We start from the raw sequence: 13,451 nt of genomic DNA, 5'->3' as shown, positions 1-13,451 counted from the left end.
TGGTGTCTTGATTAATTTGTGTATGCTAGTCTGTCAAAGTGCTTTCTGATCCCAATGCTCCACAGAAAATTTGAAACAAAGACGAATCAAACCATACAATTTAGGTGAAAGGGGTCTGAGTCTGCTCTAACCCCTTTCACCTAAAGGGGGGGGGGGGTATCGCAAGATTATTTTAGGGGGGGTTGTGGTACTACTATTCTTACTTCTACGCTGCTGCTGGCAGAGGCTCTGCCTTCAGAGCTGGGCTTCCGGCCAGCCGCGGCCACTCTCCAGCTGCTCAGCTCTGAAGGCAGCACCACCAGTAAGAGTGGCAGTACCACAACCCCCCTACAATAGGGGGGCATGGTATGGTATGCCACCCAGCTCTGAAGTCAGCACAAAATGGAAATACTGTGACCCCCCCAAAAAATAAGCTTGTGACCCTCCCCCGCAACTCCTTTTTGGGTCAGGACCCCCAATTTGAGAAATGCTGGTCTCCCCCCATGAAATCCGTATTGTTTGCTTTTACCCTATACTAAAGACCAGATTTCACAGTCCATGACACGTTTTTCCATGGCCGTGAATTTGGTAGGGCCCTATACATGCTCCTCATTACCTTTTCCACCCTCCTCTCCTTTTGCATCGCTTCCATGACTTAGCCTGTATACAGCAGCAATTTTCCCCTTCCCCCAAATCCTAGAACAAACATGATCTCTGCCAACCATCACTCTTCTTGCATGTTGCATCCTTTCCTCCTACCCTTTTTCAGTCTTATCTACTCAGATTAAGCTATTCAGCTAAGGAACGGTCTTACATGCATTTGTACAGCAAGCAGCCTGAATCCTGATGGGCACTCTAGGTACTACTGTCATGAAAATACAACATGCAATTTCAGGGCACTGAATCTGAAACACTTCCTAGAATACAACTGCACTGTTTAAACAACATAACTTGGTGCCATGCTGAGCTGAAAAAAACATAACAGGACAAGTACTACCAACTGTCAGCAAACTCATTAATGGTTCTAGTGTTCCTTAAAGTAACCCTATTCTTTGCCTTTGCTATAATTAAGGTTAAGATTTTGTCACAGGCATTTTCAGTAAAAGTCAGCGACGGTCACAGGCAACAAAAATAAATTCATGGAAGCCAGCGACCTGTCCCTGACTTTTATTAAAAATACCCCAGGATAAGGGGGGATGGGGAAGACACTAATAGTTGTGGGTTCACTCCCCACTCCAGCCCCATCACTCGGGTGGGGGCTGAAGCCAAAGTAGTCACAGAATCTGTGACCTCCATGACAAAATCATATCTTTAGCTACAACCATAAGGCTCCTCTCTCTGTAGTGAGAGAAGGCAGCCTTCAATCAACTATATTTTCTGGATGAACCAGACTGTCCCCTAGTGCACTGCACAGGATTAAGGCAGGTGCCCCATATTGCTGCTTTTCTATACAAGGAGGGAATGAGGTGCGGGGAGGAAGACTTACCAATTTGTTTTCTTCTTTAATATATATGTACAGCCTTAATTGGATTACCCCTACCCTCATCCCAGAAGCTGCCAAGAACCGAATAGTAAACAACACCTGGTATCTCAGAGACTTTGAAAACAAATTTTTATGTAAGAAATAAAATGTATTTATCAGATTTTCTGTTGGTCGCTTTTTCCCTGTTAACGGGGATGTGTGTGAAGACAGGATCTCTTGATGTTCAACCCCTGCAGTAATTATTTGTGGTGTCACTAAGCAGAGAGTATCCGTAGAACAGCAAGAAAAAATGAGCTCTTTAAAAACAAGAGATCTTGTGTTTGTCATTAGTGGGAGATTGGGGAAGAGCTGCACAAACAAGAATCTTCTGCATAAACACGATTGGCTCTTAAGAGAGCAGGATAAATTCCCACAGACATATGAGTACAGGGCACTAAGTGTGCTAGTGGGAGACTATCCCTTGTGGGGGAGTGACATTGGCAACACTGCTGGGGTTCTACCAAGGATGGCAGCCTTAAGCTCCAGCAAAGGCACCATGGGAAACAATGCATGAAAGACTGCCCTGGAGATGCACGTCTCTACGGTTTTCCTATAGTATCCATCACTTCAGCATCCAAAGTTAGTATTTCCTGGTCATACTAAGCTGGCCTATTCTGGGAACTACACTAGCCAGCTCTACACTCTGCTGGAGTGGGGCTTGTGGAAATTTGCACTGCTGTGCCCCCATTCCCAGTGGACTTTCTTCTGCCTTGGGCCCAGAGCCTGGCCTCCTCTAACACCACCAGGACTTCACCCCTGCCCCCTCTTTTTTATAGTCTCTGTAACATGTACAATAGCAGCAGCTGAAACAAATTTGATGCACAAAGAAAATAACAGTGAAAATACAAGCGTTCTAGGTGCCCTGACAATTACTCCCACAAAAGCACAATGCATGTAGCAGCATTAAGGAAAGTCAAAACAACAAATTATATCAACTCAACCATCCTGTGAGAGAGTCAGCCACATACATATCCTCAACCTTTCATTTATTTGCTCAGGCTCTTGGCGTTTTTAGGAGGGTTCCCATTTAAAAAGATATCTCCAAAATGTTACCCTGCTCTCTTGCCTTCAGTCAGCAGCTTTACCACGACATGCATGTTTCAGAGATGAAATGTGTAGTTGCAGTACATGTAGATCTGAAAATCCCAGCCAACGGTAATTTTGGAAATTACTTGTAGCTCCATCTAGCGATTGCAATAAACAGGACCTGGGAGAGGTCAGATTTAGAAGGATTAGAGACTGTTTATGCAAACATCCTCCCTAGAGCAAGTCTCTCAGAGGACTTGTCTTGGATTCCCCTTGCCAAACAAAACTGATAGAAAACAAAGTATTATTGAGAATTCTCCTCCACTCCTCCCATTCAGAAGCAGGAGAATTAACTCCTTAAAAAGGAAAAAAAAAAAAAAAAAAAAAAAAGTCATGAAGGCTATTGCTGGAGTTGATAATCGTATTTGCTTCTGAAATTACATCAAATTATTTCTTCCTCCCCACCACAAGTTAATTTAAAACTCTGCAAAATACAGAGAATTGGAAAATTCCATATAGCATGCACAATAGTTATTCTTTATGCTCCACTCAATGAGACAACAAGCAACTTTCCAGATTCTATACCAGTCTTCCTCTAAGTCAGAGATGGGCAAACTGCAGCCCGCGGGATCATCCTGCCCGGCCCTTGAGCTCCCAGCCGGGGAAGCTAGCCCCTGCCCCTCCCCTGCTGTTCCCCCTCCCCTGCAGCCTCAGCTCGCTGCACCGCCAGTGCTCTGGCCCACTGCTCCTGCAGGGCAGCGTGATGGTGAGCTCCTGCCCCTCTGAGCGGCATGGTAAGGGGGCAGGGAGTTCCGGGGTGGGCAGTCAGGGAACAGAGGGAGGTTGGACGGGGTGGAGGTTCAGTGGGGGGGGGGGGGGTTCAATCAGGCTGTTCGGGTAGGCACAGCCTTCCCTACCCGGCCCCCCATATACAGTTTCACAACCCCAGTGTGGCCCTGGGGCCAAAAAGTTTGCCCACCCCTGCTATAAGTGAAGATTTAGGCATGGATTTCAGTTTTCAGACACCTTGGCAAAGGTATTTCCCTACCTTTCTATCACTGAAGTATGTACGTACATACCTTACCACAAACCAGATCCTAGAAAATGAGCGTAACCAACTGCCACTAGGATTGTCCCATAAAAGACCTTTGATCATCATTCAAAAAAAGTCTTAGTGCCCAGTCTAGCATTAAGTCTCAAGATGGAGTTCTGAGTAGCATATGTAAGAACCTGGACTTTAGATGTAGCCCAAACTTCATTCTTAGTTCAGAATGAAAATACTTTAAAGAAGAAAAAAAAAAAAAAAAAAAAAAGAGCACTGAACCCCCCCCTCCCAAGAGAGTTCTCTCTTCCTCATTTGGGGCATGTTTCCCCAAGAAAAGATAGAGGGTGAGATCACGGTTGCAAAACAGGATGAGGGTGCAGAAGCCAGATTTTAAGAGTTTGAGTTACCCATTGATGGCCTCAGGGCTGCTTCCTGAAAAGGGGAATAAGCAATAGACGCTCAAGACAAAACCTTTTCCACCAATCATACCAAGTTCACACTGCTTCATCTGGAATTGTGTGGCAAACCCCACAAAATAAAATTGAAAACTTTTGCGATGAACCAACACCTTCATCCTTTCTTAAGGAATACTCAACCTGCTGGAACTGAACCAGCATCAAATTAGTGTGGGAATCACAATCATGGTCCCTTCTCCCACATAAAGAAGAAAACCACACACACACACACACTCTCCTCCCCCCCCCCCCCCACACTAGAGCACTTTCAATCCAATTATGTCATTCTGGTGCCTGTCAATCTGAAAGTGAAATGAATCTCTTGTCATTTTTCAAGCTCAGAGAAGACAAAAATAAGTCCTAGCAGTACCAAGCAGTAAGTTTGGTTCACTGGGCAGCACTGGGGACCTTGGAGGGCAGAAATTCAGTACATGTATGCACCACTGAAATCAAATAGGCTTCTGCATGTGAAAAGCTTTTTACAAACAAAAAGCATAGACTTATCACTCCTTCTGAGTTAATAAGCCAAGATGTTATTTGTAACACAGATACAGATGTATGTACAGTCAATTGAAAGTATCCCTTTAACACAACATATCATCAACATTTAGAAGTTTGAATGCACTTTCTTTGACAGCTCATCAACAACAAAAAGATAGACACTCTAAAGTACACCTTGTATTCAATTTCTTTCAACACATGCCAATATTTACAAGGGCCTGTTTATTAATTTAGAATGCATACTATAATACACAGACTTGCAAAGAAGCCAGCAGATCTTAAGATTCAAATCCTGCTCATATTACTCATGCAAGTAGCCCCACAATGAGTCTATTCATGCTAGTAAGACAAGCAGGATTTGGCTCTAAATTCAGACATTAGCAAACATAACTACAAACACCACTTTTAAATGTGGTGGTTAAACAGAAAGAAAAATGCAACAATTACCCATTCAAATTCACTTTTATTCTAAGGGTCATTCATAACATACTATAAAACACGTTCTGAGTCACCCAAGGACATCAATATTTCCTAATCACACACCTGCAGCTTCTTGGTCTCTTGCTTTTAAACAAACAGTCTTCTTTACAACCTCAGGCCGTACTTAAATAGGGCTGAAGCAACACTGAATTCCTTCCCTAATTCCCTAAACAAAGGTTCCATGTAGCACTGGTTCCTTCATCATATGTACACACAATAAAGTCATAGTTGCACCTTTCTCATGCAAAGAGAGTCTGATTGTCTAATGCAATGCAGTAATCATTTTTCAGTACCAAACAATATGAAACATAATTGATATACAGAAAAATAGTTGATTCTTAAAGTTATCATTTAGAAATACATTTGGCATTTTTTGTTCCATGCTGAGTGCATGGTCAGGAATTAGTTATACCACAAGGGACCATATAAATTCTTCTCTGTTTCAAAAAACCTGTTCAATAAGTATCTGATTCAGATTCGCGGTTGACTAGTCTAGGGTATGCCTGACTCTAATATGCAATCCATTTGGTCATATTTGAGTGACTGAATAGCATAACTGTGATTACTGACAATAAAAATACACTGGACCCTCACTAGAATGCGGGATTTGGGATCCATGCCAAGTACCGCATTATAGTGGGGACCATATTAAAATGAAATGACTGTATACAGTAAATGTCAATCCATAAAGTATAGCAAACAAACTCCTACTTGAAGGAAACAATAGAGGAGAGAAAAAAAGTGTTGCTTTATTAGAGATTTAAAGTAGACATTACAATGAACTAGTCTAGTTTTTCTTTAAAAAGTCAGTGAGTTGCCTTTGCTTCTTGCTGCTGTGCTGCTTCTGCTTACCAAACTACAAAAGACTTCGGAGCTGCATAATTTTCATAGGCTCAGCATCACATTACTTCATCTAGAATCCCGTGGCCAAAAAGGAAATCAAACCCCCCCAAAATAAAATTGAGAACCTATGTGATAAGCCAACACCTTCATCCTTTCTGAAGGAATACTCAACCAGCTGGAACTGAACCAGCATCAAATGAGTGTGGGATCACAACCATGGTCCCTTCTCCCACATACAGAAGAAAACCAAAACCACACTCTCTCTCCCCCCCCCCACTGGAGCACTCTCAGTCCAAATATGTCATTCTGGTGCCTGTCAATCTGAAAGTGAAATGGATCTCTTGTCATTTTCCAAGCTCAGAGAAGACAAAAATAAGTCCTGAAAGTACCAAGCAGTAATTTTGGTTCCCTGGGCAGCACTGGCAACCTGGTGACTTGAGGAGTCAATCTCATCCCTTCCTCCCATCCCTGTTGACCCCAGTTGTTAATGCCGGATCATGTGTGCATTCTCTAGCTCCCTGCACCTCTCCACCCCATTATAGGTTTTCTGGTTTGGTATTTAGATTTTTCCCTCTCTCTTTTTTAAAGTCACCCTTTACCACCACTCCTGGGGCTGTGCAGTTTTCTGAGGCTCCATTATTTCTACTGAGACAGCATAAGCTGCTAGATGCATCCTCTGTGTCTAGCAAACCCCCACCAAGAGTATAGGAAAATGGTGGGCCAGATTTGGATACCACCAATTGACCTTGAACAGACCCATTCAATGGGGCAACTGTCTGAGTAAGGGGTATCAGAATCTGGCCCTTCATAATCAAAGAAAGGAAGGACAAAAAAAGCACACACATCAATAAAATGGAAAATTAGTGGGCCTGATATTTTCAGAAACCGCCGGTGGGACCCTTGAAAGAGATTCATTTTACTTTATTTGTATTCATTTTAATTTTTAAAGGATATTGGAGTAATTTTTGAAATGTGGATCTCAGTTAAACACATCTTAGATTTCATTCCTATATTTCTCCAGTGTGGTTCTGTTCTGGTTCTCTGTGGACAAACTTTGATAATTTTCTATGTGACGTATTTCTATGTGACACTGTAGCTGAGTGTTCAAAGTCCTCAAACTTTCTGCCTATACTGTAAGTAGAAGAAAAGGGCAAGTCCCACAGATTATCAACTGTTTGTTGGATCAGGGGAATAAGAAAGGGAAAGCACCTGAAAGCTAAATTCTACCTTCAGATACACACAGACATCTTCCATTGGGTTTAAAACAGGAATTGTTTAGGAGTACCTGAGCACAGAATTTGGCCTCTGGTGACAAAGCTGCCTTGACATTTGCCAAATGCAATGTTGCGCTTCAGACTACAAGCCTGGCTCCGCTAACCACAGCGCCTTCTTTGACAGAGGTTAAACTAAATTCTCCTCTTGCTCCCACAGTGTTACCCTTAGAGCTGGCTGGGTCTCTGCTGGAAAATGCCAGTTCGCCAAACCTGAAATTTCTTGTGAAAGCAAGATGGATCTAATGAACTTTTACTGAATCACAGGCCGGTTTCACTTCTTTCAAATTGCAGCAGTGACACTGACAAGAATGTCAATTTCACGCCACAGCTGGGAGCAAATTTTGTTTCAGAAACACCAAGTGTCAGTGTTTCCAAAACAAAAGTTGTTGGGGGGGGGGGGGGAGAATTCCAGGTTTGGGGGAAAATGTCTAAACAACAAAAGCTGGAAAATGATCTGGAAATCCCACATTTCAGGCACATCTGGTTACTGACTACAATGTGCTTAACCAAAAGGAAATGAGGAAACATTTTGACCTCTGTTACATATCTAGGACTACATATTGTATTCTATACACCAGAATCTGGATTTAGAATTCTGGTATAAAGAACTTAGAATCACTCCACATTAGCCTTTTAGACAATGTCATACCACATTGCGCTATCCATCCAGTGGCCAGAAGAACAGATACATGGCCAAAAATCTATTCTTGCACATATACAGTATTTTTGCACAGTTCCCTTAGGAGCAACTCCTGTTGAAGCCAATCTATAGGAGGCCCATTATATTTTTATTGGCAGATAAAAATACGTTTCTACTTTTAGAAGAAGGAAGTGAGGAATAGAACAGTCTCTGCTCACAGGATAGAGATGAAGCAGGGAAGAAAGACCCTAACTGGAAACAGGAATCTGACAGATCAAGGCCTTTCTGTGTTCCTAGGGAGGAAAACAGAATGGGGGTATCAGAGCTACGAAAAGATTGAGTAGCATTAAAATGACTGGCTTGGTAGGAAATATTCCTTGATTTAGTGAAAAAGAATTGGGAGTAGGGAGGCAGAACTGATTGGGAAAGAGATTTAATTGGACTAGAAATAGACAGAATTGTTTTAATAAATAAATAGGTTAGTCTCTAAGGTGCCACAAGTATTCCTTTTCTTTTTACAGAATTGACTGGGACTGAATGGGTTTATTTGGCGAGCACAATAGCAAGTGGGGAGTGAAGATCCAGTAATGAAAATTAAACATCCACAGATGCAGAGTTGGTGTGGCTTTGGGGGTGCTATTTTTCACCCACTTAGTAAGCTTGGATGAGAAGGTGTTAGTGAAAATTTTCCAGCCCCGTTTACCTTAATTACTGCCTAGTCCGACAAAATGGGTGGGAGAATCAGAATGCATATTGTCATTTAGCTTTGGGAATATTAAGGATAACTAAATAATTCCTAAACACTTTTTAAAAACTTGAAGAACCCACTATACTGCTGAACCACATTTCTTAGACCTGGTTCTAATCTCACTCATACTGGTTTTGCACTGGTGTAATTCCATTGATTTTCAGGGAGTTAAATTGACATTTGCTCAAATAAATTTGCTAGTCTCTAAGGTGCCACAAGTACTGCTGTTCTTTTTGCGGATACAGACTAACACGGCTGTTACTCTGACTCCTGTAAATAAGATCAGGCCCCATTATGCATCTGCAGCAATTTATTTCCAGGCACTGTGGTACGCTCCAAGCTGTCACATATACAATTTTTATCACTCTGAGACAAATAAACCTTGGTATCTTTCCTACAAATCAGTCATCTCAAAAATTGTCTGACTTTCCAGCGCAGATGCAAGTGAATTCTTGGAAATACTGTTGTGTAAATAACAGAATGGGAGAGAAGCTGAGCCCTGATTAGGGGGCAGGGCTTCTCTGTCTAGGGGTCCTAAAAGGTAGCCAGCCAGTCAGGCAGCGGCACAGGAGCCAGCAAACAGGGGAGTCTGTCTTGTGGTGCTTGTTTGGGGTCTGTTTTTGCTGTGGGTGGTGGTGTTGGGTGTGGTTTGTGTTTCCCAGATTAACAGGATTGAGGTGGGAAGGCTGTGACAGATACAGAGGCAGCAGTGGGAGTGACCCATGTAGCAGAAGATACAATGAGGATGACTGGATGTGGAAGCTGCGGTATGTGCATGATCCTGGAGGGGGCACCTGGTAAGAGTTTTGTCTGCATGAAATGCCGTCTGATAGAGCTGATGGAGGAAAAGATCCGAGGTTTGGAGATGCAGGTGGAAAGTCTGGTTGAGTTTAGGAAGGGGTTTGAGCAGATGATGGAGCAAAGACATGAGGTATCTGAAGGGAAAAGCTCAGACTTGCAGATGGAAGCAGGGCTGGGGAATTCTCAGGGGAGACTGGGTGAGGATAGTGGTCAGTGGAAGCACGTGACTAAAAGAACCAGGCAGAGGAAAAGACGGGCTAGTGAAGGAGGAAATAGAGCTCAAGAACAGGTTTGCAGAGTTGGAAAATGAAGAAGGTGGAAGGGCAAGGAAGAAGAGAAGAGCAGCTAGTCCTATAGGAAAAGGGGAAGAGTCAATGGAGACTACACAAGAACGTCGGGGGTGGGGGGTTAAGGAAAAAACAAGGGGAAATAGGCTTGAATAGAGACTGGGAGTGGCTAAGTCATTATACAAGGTAACCTAAGTTAATTGTATCCAATTTGCAAATGAATTCCAATTCAACAGTTTCTCGCTGGAGTTTGGATTTGAAGTTTTTTTGTTGAACAATTGCAACTTTCATGTCTGTAATCGTGTGACCAGAGAGATTGAAGTGTTCTCCGATTATGCAAGGTAACCTATTTCCCCTTGTTTTTTCTTAACCCCCCCCCCCCCCGACGTTCTTGTTAAACCCTGGATTTGTGCTGGAAATGGCCCACCTTGATTATCATACACATTGTAAGGAGAGTGGTCACTTTAGATAAGCTATTACCAGCAGGAGAGTGGGGTCGGGGGAGGTATTTTTTCATGCTTTGTGTGTATAAAAGATCTTCTACACTTTCCACAGTATGCATCCGATGAAGTGAGCTGTAGCTCACGAAAGCTTATGCTCAAATAAATTGGTTAGTCTCTAAGGTGCCACAAGTCCTCCATTTCTTTTTGTGAATACAGACTAACACGGCTGTTACTCTGAAACCTGTCATTATACAAGGCACTGCATTTAGCCGTATGGAGTGGAAATCTATCAACTGCATGAAAAAACTTGTACAGATACAGGCAGGCATCATCTTCCTTTCCAAATGCAAACAGATGGACATCGTACCAAAAGGACTGAAGGTAAAAAATCCATTACAATCTACATACCACACAGACTATGCTGACAGCTTGTGCCACACGCTCTCAAAGAAACTGTGGAACCACCTCATCAACATCCTCTACAGCAAACAGGGAAAGATTAAGAATGAGCTCTCAAAAATGGATACTCTCATAAAAAACCAAACTTCCACACAAACTTCCTCGTGGCTGGACTTTACTAAAACTAGACAAGCCATTTACAACACACACTTTGCTTCTCTACAAAAGAAAAAGGACACTAAACTTTCTAAACTACTACATGCCACAAGGGGCCACAGCAATGGTTCCCTCGTCCCACCCAGCAATATTGTTAACCTATCCAACTATACTCTCAGCCCAGCAGAAGCAGCTGTCCTATCTCGGGGCCTCTCCTTCTGCCCCTCCACCCCCATGAGCATGATACAGTTCTGTGGTGACCTAGAATCCTATTTTCGACGTCTCCGACTCAAGGAATATTTCCAACATACCTCTGAACAACTTACTAATCCACAGAGACCTCCCTACCAACACTACAAAAAGAAGGATTCTAGGTGGACTCCTCCTGAAGGTCGAAACAGCAGACTGGACTTCTACATAGAGTGCTTCTGCCGACGTGCACGGGCTGAAATTGTGGAAAAGCAGCATCACTTGCCCCATAACCTCAGCCGTGCAGAACACAATGCCATCCACAGCCTCAGAAACAACTCTGACATCATAATCAAAAAGGCTGACAAAGGAGGTGCTGTTGTCATCATGAATAGGTCAGGATATGAACAAGAGGCTGCTCGGCAGCTCTCCAACACCACTTTCTACAAGCCATTACCCTCTGATCCCACTGAGAGTTACCAAAAGAAACTACAGCATTTGCTCAAGAAACTCCCTGAAAAAGCACAAGATCAAATCTGCACAGACACACCCCTGGAACCCCGACCTGGGATATTCTATCTACTACCCAAGATCCATAAACCTGGAAATCCTGGGCGCCCCATCATCTCAGGCATTGGCACCCTGACAGCAGGATTGTCTGGCTATGTGGACTCCCTCCTCAGGCCCTACGCTACCAGCACTCCCAGCTACCTTCGAGACACCACTGACTTCCTGAGGAAACTACAATCCATCGGTGATCTTCCTGATAACACCATCCTGGCCACTATGGATATAGAAGCCCTCTACACCAACATTCCACACACAGATGGACTACAAGCCGTCAAGAACACTATCCCTGATAATGTCACAGCTAACCTGGTGGCTGAACTTTGTGACTTTGTCCTCACCCATAACTATTTTACATTTGGGGACAATGTATGCCTTCAACTCAGCGGCACTGCTATGGGTACCCGCATGGCCCCACAGCATGCCAACATTTTTATGGCTGACTTAGAACAACGCTTCCTCAGCTCTCGTCCCCTAACGCCCGTACTCTACTTGTGCTACATTGATGACATCATCATCTGGACCCATGGAAAAGAAGCCCTTGAGGAATTCCACCATGATTTCAACAATTTCCATCCCACCATCAACCTCAGCCTGGTCCAGTCCACACAAGAGATCCACTTCCTGGACACTACAGTGCTAATAAGCAATGGTCACATAAACACCACCCTATACCGGAAACCTACTGACCGCTATTCCTACATACATGCCTCCAGCTTTCACCCTGACCACACCACACGATCCATTGTCTACAGCCAAGCTCTGCAATACAACCGCATTTGCTACAACCCCTCAGACAGAGACAAACACCTACAAGATCTCTATCAAGCATTCTTACAACTACAATACCCAACTGCGGAAGTGAAGAAACAGATTGAGAGAGCCAGAAGAGTTCCCAGAAGTCACCTACTACAGGACATGCCTAACAAAGAAAATAACAGAACGCCACTAGCCGTCACCTTCAGCCCCCAACTAAAACCCCTCCAACGCATTATTAAGGATCTACAACCTATCCTGAAGGATGACCCAACACTCTCACAAATCTTGGGAGATTGGCCAGTCCTTGCCTACAGACAGCCCCCCAACCTGAAGCGAATACTCACCAGCAACCACATACCACACAACAGAACCACTAACCCAGGAACCTATCCTTGCAACAAAGCCCGTTGCCAACTGTGCCCACATATCTATTCAAGGGACACCATCACAGGGCCTAATCACATCAGCCACACTATCAGAGGCTCGTTCACCTGCACATCCACCAATGTGATATATGCCATCATGTGCCAGCAATGCCCCTCTGCCATGTACATTGGGCAAACTGGACAGTCTCTACATAAAAGAATAAATGGACACAAATCAGATGTCAAGAATTATAACATTCATAAACCAGTCGGAGAACACTTCAATCTCTCTGGTCACACGATTACAGACATGAAAGTTGCAATTCTTCAACAAAAAACACTTCAAATCCAGACTCCAGCAAGAAACTGTTCAATTGGAATTCATTTGCAAATTGGATACAATTAACTTAGGCTTGAATAGAGACTGGGAGTGGCTAAGTCATTATGCAAGGTAACCTATTTCCCCTTGTTTTTTCCTAACCCTCCTCCCCCCCCCAGACATTCTTGTTAAACCCTGGATTTGTGCTGGAAATGGCCCACCTTGATTATCATACACATTGTAAGGAGAGTGATCACTTTAGATAAGCTATTACCAGCAGGAGAGTGGGGTGAGGGGAGGTATTTTTTCATGCTTTGTGTGTATAAAAGATCTTCTGCAGTTTCCACAGTATGCATCCGATGAAGTGAGCTGTAGCTCACGAAAGCTTATGCTGAAATAAATTGGTTAGTCTCTAAGGTGCCACAAGTACTCCTTTTCTTTTTGCGAATACAGACTAACACGGCTGTTACTCTGAAACCTTTCATTTTATTGTTTGTCTGTGGATTCTTGGAGATGAATTAAACAACTACATTTTTAAAAATGGTCACCCTGGGCCTGATTTGAAAAGATTTTGAGCACCTGCAGTGCCCATTGCCTTCATTTGCAGTTGTCGGTGCTCAGCACTCACGGAAACCAGAGTGTCTCAAACTGGG

General features: G+C 43.4%; 1 protein-coding gene and 1 long non-coding RNA gene across 2 annotated transcripts in view; both read right to left on the bottom strand.

Annotated features, from left to right (window-relative positions):
- Positions 1-13,451, bottom strand: part of RAB27B (RAB27B, member RAS oncogene family) — a 193,328-nt gene that overhangs the window by 28,315 nt on the left and 151,562 nt on the right. The window lies entirely within an intron of this gene.
- On the bottom strand, positions 3,824-6,182 carry LOC141988066 (uncharacterized). The gene is made up of 2 exons (XR_012639647.1): positions 5,996-6,182; positions 3,824-4,140 (listed from the first exon to the last, which is right to left on the bottom strand). It is a non-coding gene; the product is annotated as an uncharacterized LOC141988066 (long non-coding RNA).

Source organism: Natator depressus, chromosome 5, assembly GCF_965152275.1.
Source record: "Natator depressus isolate rNatDep1 chromosome 5, rNatDep2.hap1, whole genome shotgun sequence".
NCBI lineage: Eukaryota > Metazoa > Chordata > Testudines > Cheloniidae > Natator > Natator depressus.
The sequence above is the reverse complement of the archived record's forward strand: the minus strand, read 5'-3'. Positions and strand labels throughout refer to the sequence as shown.